We start from the raw sequence: 13,218 nt of genomic DNA on the forward strand, positions 1-13,218 counted from the left end.
CATCATTGGCTGAGTTAACGCTGCTGTTGTCGGGCAGGTCAGGCTCAATCAAACAATGTTTTGAAAATACTACAGTGTTTATATTTCTCAGGGAAATCAACCCTTACAGTTGTTTCTGCATATTAGGCTGGGAGAAAAAGTATTTAACCATTAAAAAAAATTACACACTTCAGCTGCAAAATGAATGATTAGCATGAATCAACAATGAAAGACTTCATGGCAAACTCCAGTACTATCCTCTGTGCCTAACCTGAGCTTCAAAGCGAGCGTGTGCCGCTGCCAAAAGTGTATCTGATTGTGATTTTCCTGGGTCCTTTTCTATGTATCCTGTGCGGAAGTTTGTCAGTCACAGATGCTGCAGGGAATGCAATGAATAATTTTAAACACTGCGCGTGTGTCACAAATGCCCAAATATCATGAATCTTAATGTCCTGAGTCAGGGCTTCTCCAAAGTGAATACATAAAACCGGCTCACCTGAATACATTTGCTACATTAGAGGTCCTTCCGTGAGCAGAGTTGCAATGCGTTTCGAACGCATCCCGATGCGCGCTGGGAGAGGAATAGGATGGAGTTGTGGGGTTTGATTAATGAAGAAGGGAAAAGGGCAGTATGTCGGAGCAGAACCCCAGCACGGGGACAGAAGAATCCAGACCAGGTTCTCAGGCCAAACACAAGAACATTTAGATGTGCAAACATGCACCCCAGGGCTACACACCTTCAGGCAACACGCTGCCTTCACATACAAACACACACACATACACACACCAGTGTAAAACAGCTTGGGAGACTCAGTGTCCCAGCACTGCTCATTAACCTGTAGGAACCTCAGGTGGAGGATTAATTTCTGATATTCATGAGTTCAAATTTTACTCTGTGTGTCTCTCAACTACATGTTCAAATTACGGCTTTCCATTTTGATTAAAGAGTTTACCCAAAAATTAAAATCCTGTCATTATTTACAAACCTTGACTGAAAAACACAAAAGAAGATATTTTGAAAAATGGCTTAGTGCTTTGTCACAAATACAATGTTCGTTTGGACCCCATTGACTTTCATTGTAAGGGAAAAAAATACAGAAAAAAAGTAAGCCTCTTCAGTTTTCCCTCAGCACTGTCTTTAATGAAATCAAATTCAAAATCAAAAAGGTCAAATTCAGCACATTGCATTATGGTATACAGTATTCCACACAGTCTGCACTGCTTGTAGACCGGCAATTTTGCAAAATGTAAAAGGTTATCTGGAGAAATGCTCTAAGAAAATCTGCATTCTGTGCACAGTATGCATACTGTATGTGTCTGAGACATTCAGAATCTTCATTCACCATTCATCCAATCTATCTGCAATTTCACTTGCCTTTGTATTTATGCTAATAATTGTTTGGATATGGTAGATCTAGAAATAATTCCAAAGTGTCCTGCTTTTTAAAATGAGATTAAAGTCTTCGCTGAAATGGGTGTTGCGGAAACTTACTGTGTGGTGAAATTTTGTTATTCCCAGAGGTCCGATGGTTCGCATGCAAATGACCTCATTAGCATAGCTAAAAGCTTTTATTATAATTAGCATTTTCTCAATAGACTGCACAAGTATGGAAAGAATGGGTCCTAAAAGATTTGCACGTTTGCAATTGCACAGTTTCTAAAACACAGTGTGACTTTTGAATAACTTTGAGACTTCAGATGAACAATATGATGGAAACCGGCATTAACTGTGACCTAAAATCAGTCTTATGCTGGTCATACTGTACGGAACTGCAAAGTATACCCTTTGGCTTATTTTCAATACACTTCCTAGTAAGCGGCTGAGATAAAGGAAAGGTGTGCACGTACAACACGTAGACTGGTTCGACTGTATGACAAGCTAAGAGGGCAAAAAGCTAATAGCTCTCTTTTGAGCAGAATTCAATGCTGCTCGGCCCCATCCATTAAATGTAATATATTGGTAATCTTTGAAAATGCACTAAAAGCTTCATTTAATTAATTCTAACTTTTATGCACTTGTGTGGGTGTGTGAATGGTCTGTATCATTCTGTCACCCTGTTGCAACGGCACAGAGTCCAATCGCATCTTGATGTCATTAGTGCACACAAGAGCGAGCAGCCCTTGCTGCCGATGACATGCCATGGTTGCGTTTTCTCACTGCAGTGATAAAAATCAGAATATTGAAGGCTGGAATTCCGCCGAAATTGGAACTCCTGAGCTCATAGAGAAGGAAGGTAATCTTCAAGAGCTAGCTGTCAAATCGGTTTGGTCGGTCTCATGTTGAGCAGAGATACGGGGTAAGGGGACAGTGTGTGCGTTATCTGGTTTTCCTAATCTGCAGGGCTCTTTAAATGTATACCACCTAATCTTACCACGAGGTTGCTTGGTGAGACTCTGGGTGGATGCGGCAAAAAACCAGAGAAGTTGCCTGTGATAAATGTGTCGTGAGATCAGAAAGCAGTTTGTGCTAATACATCATTCTGTAAAAGCCGTTTCAGCAGACGCTTGTTGAGTGATTCTTTGACCGATGGAAACGGTGGCCACTTATGCCGTTTTTAACCCATTTAGCATGTCATCCATCAATTTCCACTCAGGCCTGTTTTAGAGGAAGCCATCGAACATAAGAGGAAACAATTTTTACTCACAAGCTCTGAACTAACTAAATATTATTATATATTGATTATTATATTTTATTATATATATATAAGAAGTAAATTATTATTACATATTATTAAATAATAATAATGAATACATTTACAAATTATAATTTATTCTATTATTTTTTTAATATTACATGCACACAATGTTAAAATGTATTACAAGTATAATTTTTTTATAAATAATAAATATCTTAAAACAATTTATAAATTTATCAATTATAAATGCATTATTATTATTTATTATCAATATTTTCATAATGTATGCAAGAAGGTTCCTTGTATAAATTTTTGCAATAGTTGAGAGAGAATTTCGCTAATATGCAAGCAAAATGAACATTATAATTGAAATATACACAAACAAATCTGGGGTGAATTAAAATCCATTTGAAAGCTTGTGAATTGAAAACAAATCAAATTGAGAAATGTGTATTGACACCCAATCCTAATGGTTGCAATGTACGCATTTGCCATTCATGGTTACAAAACACAACAAAACAACAACAAAATATTAATTAATTAATTATTTAAAAGGCATAAAAAATAAGAGAGCCACAAAATCATATATAAAGTAAATAAAACAATTAATTCATAAATAAATAGTTAAAAAAAAAAGTTAAACATTTCTCACAAAGTAAAACAAGAGCGCATTGTGCTCCGGTCTGCTACAGCTCCTGTGCTGAGGATAATAAATAAGGTGCTATGCATATGCTATGCTATGAGAGAGACACAGAGCATGAGATGGCCTTGTCAGTAATGTGGCAGTAGGATTAGGGCAAGGGTGATCAGCATGCAGAGGATTCAAGCCCCTTCCAATCCTTCCCTAAAAAAAGAGAAAACCTCAGGAGCAAGTGTGTGTGCGCTCACAGAGAGAACCACGGGGGGTTAACGAGAGGGGGGATTATCACACACACACTCTCTGACTGCTCTGATTGTCAGCAGATTCCTAATGAAGAGTTTAAGTTTCAGAAGAGCGCTGCAAGGAGACTCTGCGGCAGGCACGTACGTTCAGACCAGCCAACAGAGCCCGGCGGGGAGGGTCAAATATCAGCGCACGCAGGACACTGATGAGACATACAGCTAAATGGTTAGAGTCATAATCTATCCATCTGCTCCGGTGAAATTTCACAGTATCTTATCGTACGCAGAGGTTAGTGAGTAGAGTGCAGCTGTTTAAATCTATGCATTTCATACGAGACGTGTAAGTGCAAATTCTATCTATCTATCTATCTATCTATCTATCGATCTGTATTTTATGCCCAAAATGTTTTTCCCAAAAAGAAAAAAGTCTGCCAGAGGATCTGGAACACAGTGAGAGAAAGGTGCCCATGGAGTATTTAGAATGGGAAAAAGTTCCAGAAACAAGCCAAAAAGAGTTCTAGAACAATCCATAAACTGTATAATATGATTCTTTAAATTGTTTATAATGTTCTACACTTTCTGATTTTGACAGGAGCAGAGAAGTCCTGAAGAGCAGGTTTAACAGGGAGAACGAATCACTTTCTGATGAGACCAGTGGAGCAAAAATGAGCATGGTGGGATAATGAGCCGATGTTTGCTGCTCTTGGCCCCAACAGCTGATGTTTGTCTTTGTGTAGTGCCCGGAGCTACGCCGAATGGAATCCTTGGAAACTCCAAACAATCCAATATTAAATTTCCTCTGCAATGCCACAGGGAGAGAGAATCATGTGTGGGGGGGAAAGGAAGGCAGCGGGGAGATGAGAGGAGTGAGAGAAAGAGAGACAGAGAAAGAGAGAGCAAGACAAAATACACTCATAGAGGGTGAGAAGATGAGATGTCAGGGGGGTACGGAGAAAATGAAAGAATGAACGAGAGAGACCAAGAATATTCAGGGATAAAATGACAGGCTATTTTGAATGGAAAGTCTCTCTCTGGCCATCCTCAGGTCTGAGCCAAGTTTCGAACCCGCAGGTGCATCAACAACTGTGGCTTCCATCAGATATAGTGTTACCATGAAAGCTTCCATGTGCGCCTCAGGGAGACAGACACATTCCTTGGTGTATCTATAACATTTCAAATAACCCTCAGTCCAATTTCTGACTGTTTATTTTACTAAAATGGTAGCGTTCTTCCACCTAAAGGGGTCATTATCTAAATCAACGGTGCTGGTATGCCATGACTAGAACCACATGGAATTTTTCCTTAAATTTAGAACCACAATTCATAAAGTTTGTCTAATCCCAAATAATTTGATTATGCTTTCAGTTAATAACAGTACATTTAGCCAAATTTTGACCATATTTAAATCTTTTCTCCCATTGACTTCACTTCTAATTCATATTTGCATTCTTTACTGTGGGAATTTTCCTAAAGCAGAAAAGGTGTGGTCACATTTCCCTGTGCTCAGCGAAATCCAGTCATTTCAATAGGAATCCGTGTGATTAGAAGTTTTGCGTGCAGAGCTTAAAAGTTTCCCATGCAGATGTTCATGTTGGTGAGAAACCAGTTTAGTTTGAAAGTGATTTCTGTGTGAACAGTGTTTCATACATCACTATGGTATATGCCCTCGAAATTGTACTGAAGTTTTATCTGTCAAAAAAAGCATTTTCGTTAGGGATTCATGATACTGTATATCGGTACCATATTGGTTATCAGTTAATACTGGATATTTAATTGCGCATGTTAATTTCCTCTATTTTTACATATATATTACCTTTGTCATCATCTAATGCTCAAAGTTAATCTTGGAAAACTCTAATAAAATAATAAAAGTTAGTTTAGCAAATCTCAAAGATTTTTAGAATTTCAAAATTTGATTTAGAATGAACAAAAATTATTTATTATAAATACATTTTTGCTGATAATTATATTATATTATTATGTTATTAGTGCTGTCAAAATTAGCATTAACGCATGCGATTCAGTTTTTCAGTAATGCGTTAAAAATATTTAACACAATTAACGCAGGGGCGGAGCTAGTGTTGGCGACCCCACTCACAACTGCTGCTTCTGTTTCTTTTTTCCTGACATGAATTGTGTTTATTTAGACTCAAAACGTCTTTACGACCACATCAAATGGGAGACTTTTTAGAAGTGTACTCCAATTTCACCTCAGCGCCAGTCGCTAGTCAAATGAGCGTGGAAAAGGTACAGGTGACGAGGGAGCTTCAGTAGAACAACAGTGTCAGATAAAATGTTGTCAGGCCATATGTCAGTAAAAATGAATTTCCCCTGTCCTGTCAGCATTTATACTGTGCTCGTAGCACACGCAGAAATGCAGTGGCGCGCTCTGCATATAATTCCATATTAAAGTGCAAATGAAACTACGAGCATGCAATGTCGTAGTTATGTTGTCAGTTAAGTCATGAAGTTACCAAAAAGGCGATTAAAGCTGCCTTAAAACTGTGCATGCATGTAAGTATTTGTTGAGTCACATTTAAAAAACATGTCTCTGAAATGCGGTGGTTTGGAGCAGCCCAGCACAGTCTCCCTCATCTAACACACCCGATTCAACTTGTGAGCTCATTAGTAGAGACTTTAAGACCTGAAGTGAGTCAGAAAAGGTAAAGAGTTGTGAGAAAATAGGACGCGTGTCAGATCTGTGTCATGTTCAGCAGCGGCAGCTCTTAAAGCAGCCAAAATAACCTAATAACCCAGCTGTTGTGATGTCTGATAATCAAAGAACAAAAGAAAAAAGAGGAAATCAATAACTTTTGTAGCTTTAAGGATTTATCTATATTTATTCAATTTCTGTATATTTCCCACTTGCTGGAGGGCACAGGTAGCTAAATATGACATTTATTAATGGGTCTACTAAATGTTAAAACTGATAGCTCTCAATTATACTGTAATGTTGAATGGCTATAGTCAATGGTTAGATATTAGGGGGAAAAAACTATTTCATAGAGACATCAGTAGTATTGGTATCAGTGATCCTCACCTTCAGTCATAAAAAAAGATGCCATTAAACAAATATGAAAAATATACTGTCTTTATGTTGTTTCTACATTCACTTGAAGATTGAATGCGAAATTATTGCAATATAAAAGTATATTTAAAAACATTAATGTTAGGTGGGATTAATTGCGATTAATTTCAGAAAAATTTGATTAATTAGTTAATTATATTATATTATATTATTATTATATACCAGAATTTTAATATTGTTAGCTCCCCAATTTTGAATTATATATTATAAAACGACAGAAAAATACAGTTAATGCAACCTCTGGAAAATCGTACCTCTGGAGCAACCCCTGTGGAAATTTTGTATTTTTGGAATTCCTTTTGAATCCCTACTATACTTCTATATGAGGTTCATGAAGGTGTTTTGAATGTGTGTGCGTATACGGCAGGCTCAGCAAACACACTCCAGTGGAACCCCACGGTCAGGACGTCTCCTCTCTAACGTACACACACCGCAGCAATGCAGACAGATCGCTCTGTGCTCTCGCTCCAAGTCTCTCTGGAGGTGTACAGAGAGGCCCTGGCCGGCCCCAGCACTCTGCCCAGGCCATCTGGAGTACATTAGGGCTGGGGGGATATTGGATCCCCCTGCCTTGGCTGGCTGGATGGGTGGCCCGGCCCAGTGCAGCCCTTTTCAGCAGCCCAGCATGATTGATAGGAGGTCTCACTCACTGACTCCTGCTGCAGTCACCACACACTGTGACCAGAACACACACGCTACTACAAGCACTAGCTCGAAAACTATGACACGTGTATGTCAAACTGTGGCACGCTGACGCCTGAGGACATCGGTATGAGCAGACACACTATAATGGGTGGTACTGTATAAAGTTTTATACCACCTGATTATATAACACCAGACCTGGGCTGAGAAACACATCAGATGTCGTCAATAAAACATGAAAGTTCATCACACGCAATAAATCAGAGTACTGGCTACAAAACTAAGGATTAACCTGACAAATTGGCAGCAAAGTGAGCTGCAGTACATTTATATTCTGCTTATATCGCTTGGCTATACTCAGAAAAGCAAATCATCTCTCTGAAAGAGAACAATACTTACTTAGGAATGATCAACAAAAGATCAATGCAACAAAAATGTTCCAAAACGAGCAAATTAATTCATAATATTTGTTAACCCCTCCATTGATTATTTTGTTTGACATGATAGATGTTTGAATGATACAACAGTGTTTTAGTTCCATGTTAAAATAAAAGCAAATCTCAGATTTCTTACCCTGACAATAATATTGTGATGATATTAGAATTTTTCTAATGTTTTAGAGCCATGTTAATATAGAAATTAAAAAATATAATAAAGTTGTAACATTATGAGAACAAAAATGTAAATGTTACAAGTTTAGTCACAATGTTTTAAGAAAAAGGGTAATGTTGCATGAATAATGTGAAAAATAAAAAACACATTTAATTGAAGTTACAGTCAAATTAATGTTATGTGAATAAAGCATAATATTTTGAGGGGGGGAAAAGCAATATTATGCGATTATCACAATAGAAACAGGCTGCATTATTTTATTTTAAAAACAAATATATTCCCATAAAAGGCCTATTTTAAGATTATTTTCAAAACATTATAACTTATTTCATGACTGACGTAATTTTCAAAATATTAAAAACTTATTTTCGTAAAAGACCAATTATAAACACTGACTTATCTTTTTTTATTTTATTTTTATTTTAATACTAAAAGCACAAAAACACTGTTGTAGAATGATAATCAATTTTCAATGTTTTTGGCGAACTGAAACATGACCTATTGAACTTGTTCTTCACTGAAAAGCATCTGTGTACTTGTATGTAACACAGCTGAGCAAACTTGCAGGAATGCAAGAACCTGTGAGGAAACATCTAGAATCTCTAAAGAACCATATCGCCAACTCACTCACCTTGTACAGTGAAAAACTAATAAATAAATATATTATATATTTTTTGAAGGCTTTAATGAACCTAAAACGCTGCACAGATCCACTAAAAAAAACGTAACTTTTTAGGAGTGAAGAAAAAAAAAGGTTAGAACAAGAAAATGTAAATGAAGTTTGCATGACTAATTGCCTGAGATTATAAATATAGCCTACCATAAAAGTTCCTTACCTTTTAACTCCAAATATATTGCAAGAACTATTTCTAAAAGCAAGTTAAAGAAAACTAATCTTTGCCCACAAAGTTGGCTAATAAATTGTCTTACGTCTGTGATGCATACCTGCACATTACACACCTCAGGTTAATACCCATCTCAGAAAAGAAGAGAGGAAGAAAATCAGTGAACGTGGCAGAGACAAGGAATTAAAAACAATTTTTTTTAAAAAGAAATAGGCGACATTTCGAATAAATGGCATCCAAAACCCACTCCAATTATCTTTGGCAGCCATGCCAGGGAGGCTGACTTAATTAAAGTGAGTGGAAAAGGAAGAGAGAGAGAGGGAAGAAGTGATTGAGGGGGCAGAAGAGTGCATATCAGCACCAAGCACAAAGCCGAGCACCACCGCCGTCCACCACTCTTTCTCTTTTCAATTTCACTTCAAAGGACCAAGGCAAGAAATCATAAAAAAGGGAGAGCGAGAGGTTTTTTTAAGCAATATAATTGCACTATTCATATCCAGTGTTTTTATCATCATTCAGATAGGACAAAAAAAAAACATAAAAAGAGAATAAAAAATGATTTTACTCGCCGCTAAATCCCCAATAATCCTCTTGTGCTTTTCCAAGTCTGCCTTCGACGTTGACCTTTTCGCAGGAATCCTGTTGCCATGGAAACTCTTGCTGCACTCCCCCCGAACACACATCATTCTGTACATATTTCTGTCATCGCTCTGACAGAATACTCACAGGAAACAGTTGTTTAAGTGCAAATGTAGCTTGTTTTGCCCCCTAAACTCTTTGCTAATCATATTAGTATTTATAGAGACTAACTGACCACGTTTTGCGTACGTGATTGTCAGTGCACGCTAACTCGCATGTGATGTTTACAACATCTAAACAACTTCCATTAGCACTCAAATGAATATTAATACAGAAACCTCTGCTGTCAATCTGATGGTAGCTGAACTTTTTCATGCCTGGTCGACCCAGTGATATGGCGTATCTCTCTTTAGTTCATCAACACTTCATCAGCCCCTCATGTAAATGAAATCTTGAGTATGAAATATATAGACAATGCCAAACAGAAGGCGGCTGGTCGCTGAGGGCCGTCCAGAAGGACTGTGGGTGGCAGATTTATAAATTCAGCTATAATGTGTGACTTAAAAAATAAACAGCTTTTAACAGAGGACAATGGCTGTTTCATAACTGCAAGATGATGTGAGATGCTGTGAAGATGGAAAAAAAATATATACATTTTATTGGTCTTATGAATTTATTTTATATTACTACAGGATGTACTACACCAAAATGTACTGTATAACAAATTTCAGTAACATTAGATTAGGGAACACATATTCACTTATTAACTAAGAGTTTTCCCTCAATAAACTCCTAATTTGCTGCTTATTGATAGTAAGTAAGGTTGTTGCTGTAGTAGTTATGTTTAGGTAATGGGTAGGGTTAAGGGATCTAGAACATGGTAATGCAGAATAAGGCTCTATAAGTTACTATGTGCTTTAAAATAACTAATAAACAGCCAATATGCTAGTAATATGCATGCTAATATGCAACTAGTTGATAGTAAATAGTGGTCCCTAATCTAAAGTGTTTGCCAAATTTCTATTCAAACACAAAAACAAAAAGAGTTGTAGATGATACATACTTCATTGCAACCTCTGACTGGTCCTGATGAGGTGATAATAATAACAGATGGCAAATTCTATACTATTATGTTACTTTAAAAAAAAACTTAAAAATCTAAAATGATAAATTTTAAGTGAATTTATGCATCACAACATTACAATGTACAGTATGAAAAATTAATATTCCTTTTGAAATTGGCTAAAGATGACATTTTTTACGTAAGCAAAGTCAATTTTACATATATTTTAAAGCATTAGATGATGGAAATATTATTGTAAAAATGGGGAAATCAGCATCCATAATTAAATATCCAACATCAAATAATAAAAAAAACACTGCAGTGCTATTTTTCAGTATATATAGTACCTGATAACACTTTTTGTGTGTGTGTGTGTGTGTGTGTGTGTGCGTGCAGAAGTGGCACAACTGATCGCCCCATTGTATTTGTCAAAATGAGCATTGCAGGTTTTGTACCTGTTTGGATACCTGTTTAATATATTTAATATCATTGTGGATGCTGCAGGATAATTTTTTAATGAAGCTTCAGATTTAAAATGATGTTTGCAGGCTGAGCGCTGAAAGAGGCTCTATGGGCCAGACTGCTGAGGGCCGGAGCTGGAGCCAGGAGATAAGACCGACTCCAGCCTCCTTGCTTTAGGGTACAGTGAAAGACCTGGTAACTTGACAACCACTATTCTGTTTGGCTGAGATCATATTGGTCTATTTCTCCTTTCTCAGACCTGACCCCTTTTTTCAGTCTAACTTCCAACGTTTAACCGCTTCTGTATCTCAATTACTTTTCACTTCTTCTTCCTGTATTCTCATGTTTTTTTTTTCTCTAGCAGGTTTTATATATATATATACATATATATACAGTATATATATATTAGTGGTGTCAAAATTAGCTCCCAACTGCTGCGTCTGTCACTTTTTCTCTTGACAAGAAGTGCATTTATTCAGTCGCAGAACAACTGAGAACGGGAGAGGTTTCAGACCCGCGCTCCACTTCACTTCAGCGTCAGGCGCGAATCACGCGAGCGTGGAAAAAAAAAACGTCTCTTCAATTGCATGCACAAAGGGGCCGGCGAGCACTGTAGCCTGTATCCTTTCATATCAAAGCGCGAAATAAACTATGTGCATGCAACGTCGTGGTCAGTTAAGTCATGAAGTTACCAAAAAGGCGATTAAAGCTGCCTTAAAACTGTGCATGCATGTAATATATTTTATATGAGTCACATTTAAGAACATGTCTCTGAAATGGTTTTCAAAACTGTCCTGGAGCAGCCCAGCACGGTCTCACTCATCTAACACACTCGATTCAACTCGTCAGCTCATTAGTAGAGACTTTAAGACCTGAAGTGGGTCAGAACAGGTAAAAAGAGTTGAGAGAAAATATGATGCGTGTCAGATCCGCGTTACATTCAGCAGCGGCAGCTCTTAAAGAAATAGCAGCCAAAACAACCTAATAACCAGTTGCTGTGATGTCTGTTAATCAAAGGACAAAGAAAAAAAAGAGAGGAAAAATTATTTTTATAGCTTTAAGGATTCATCTATATTTAATTTAGAATTTAGTGTTTGATAACTTCAATTTCCATTTCTGTATATTTCTGCTGCACAGGGCACAGGTAAATATGACATTTATTATAATGGGTTTATGTGAAGATTGTTTTAAGTTCACTTAAATTAGAAGTTATTTTTTAAAGTCTAATAAATGTTAAAATTGATAGCTTAATTATATTGAAATGTTGAATGGCTATAGTCAATGGTGAAATATTAGGAGGGGGGGGGCGATTTTATAGAGAAATCAGTATTGATACTGGCCTTTAGTCATAAAAAAAGATGCCATTAAACAAATATTAAAAAATATACTGTCTTTATGTTGTTTGTACATTAAATTTGAAGATTGAATGTGAAATTATTGCAAAATAAAAGTATATTTAAAGAGCAGGTCATATGGGTTTTTGACAAATATTTTATAAAAAAACTTTTGCAGTTTATAATGTACACTGTAAAATCCAATAGTTTACCTTACTTGGATTTAGTTAGTTATCTTTACTTAGTTGTTATACTTACTAGGTTTTATTAAGTTACAGCTACTTTCAAGGCAAATAAAACAATTTACTTACTGTTTTGAGTGACACTTACTTAAAATATTCAAGTAGCCACAAAGGAACCAATGACATTAATAAACCAGTGAGAGGCAGCAGTGCATTAATATGTTGCTAATGTGCAACATAACAACAGAAGAAGAGGAAAAGAAAGAGTCTTAATAGACTTTTCACCCATTTCCTCCATGTCTGCAGTTATCTTTCACTAGTTGCATTCACTCGTTTCCCAAAGTCATCTTGAATGTTGAATTCTCAATACAACTGAAATATTTGAGAGAACATCACATAAGCTAACTTCATAAATTGATGCTGATTTTTCTAAAATGTTTTTTTTTTTAACTCACCATTATAGTGATTAGCATTCCCTTTGGTTGGGCACTTTGAACTTGGTTTACGTTACTATAATTTACTTCCTGTTAATGCAGTAATGCATTATGAAGTCAGAGTTATTTGAGTTCAAGGGAAGAAAAGTAGTAAATAGGTTGCTTTTAGAACGTGACCTATTTTCTAATTAAAGCATTAGTGTATTTTTAGTGTGTGTTTATTAATGAACTTTATCAAATTTATTTTTTCATAAATACCCTGAGATGCTTTTATTTGGGTTTATATAATCCTTAAATAGTGTGTGGTAACATGCTAAAGTCACACACAGACTTAAACATTCAGCACGTGAATCACAACAATGGTAACAATTCAATTTCATTTATTTTCATTACTTGTAACAATAGCCATTTTATTTGCTCTTTTTGTTGTGTTGCTACTGACACGACAGCAAATAAAATTGTCAAATAAAATCAACAACT

General features: G+C 36.3%; 1 protein-coding gene across 1 annotated transcript in view; it reads right to left on the reverse strand.

Moving 5' to 3' along the window:
* LOC107578600 (homeobox protein PKNOX2-like) overlaps window positions 1-13,218 on the reverse strand; it is a 69,774-nt gene that overhangs the window by 29,794 nt on the left and 26,762 nt on the right. The window lies entirely within an intron of this gene.

This window comes from Sinocyclocheilus grahami, unplaced genomic scaffold (genome assembly GCF_001515645.1).
Source record: "Sinocyclocheilus grahami isolate Dianchi unplaced genomic scaffold, SAMN03320097.WGS_v1.1 scaffold32.1, whole genome shotgun sequence".
Classification (NCBI taxonomy): Eukaryota; Metazoa; Chordata; class Actinopteri; order Cypriniformes; family Cyprinidae; genus Sinocyclocheilus; species Sinocyclocheilus grahami.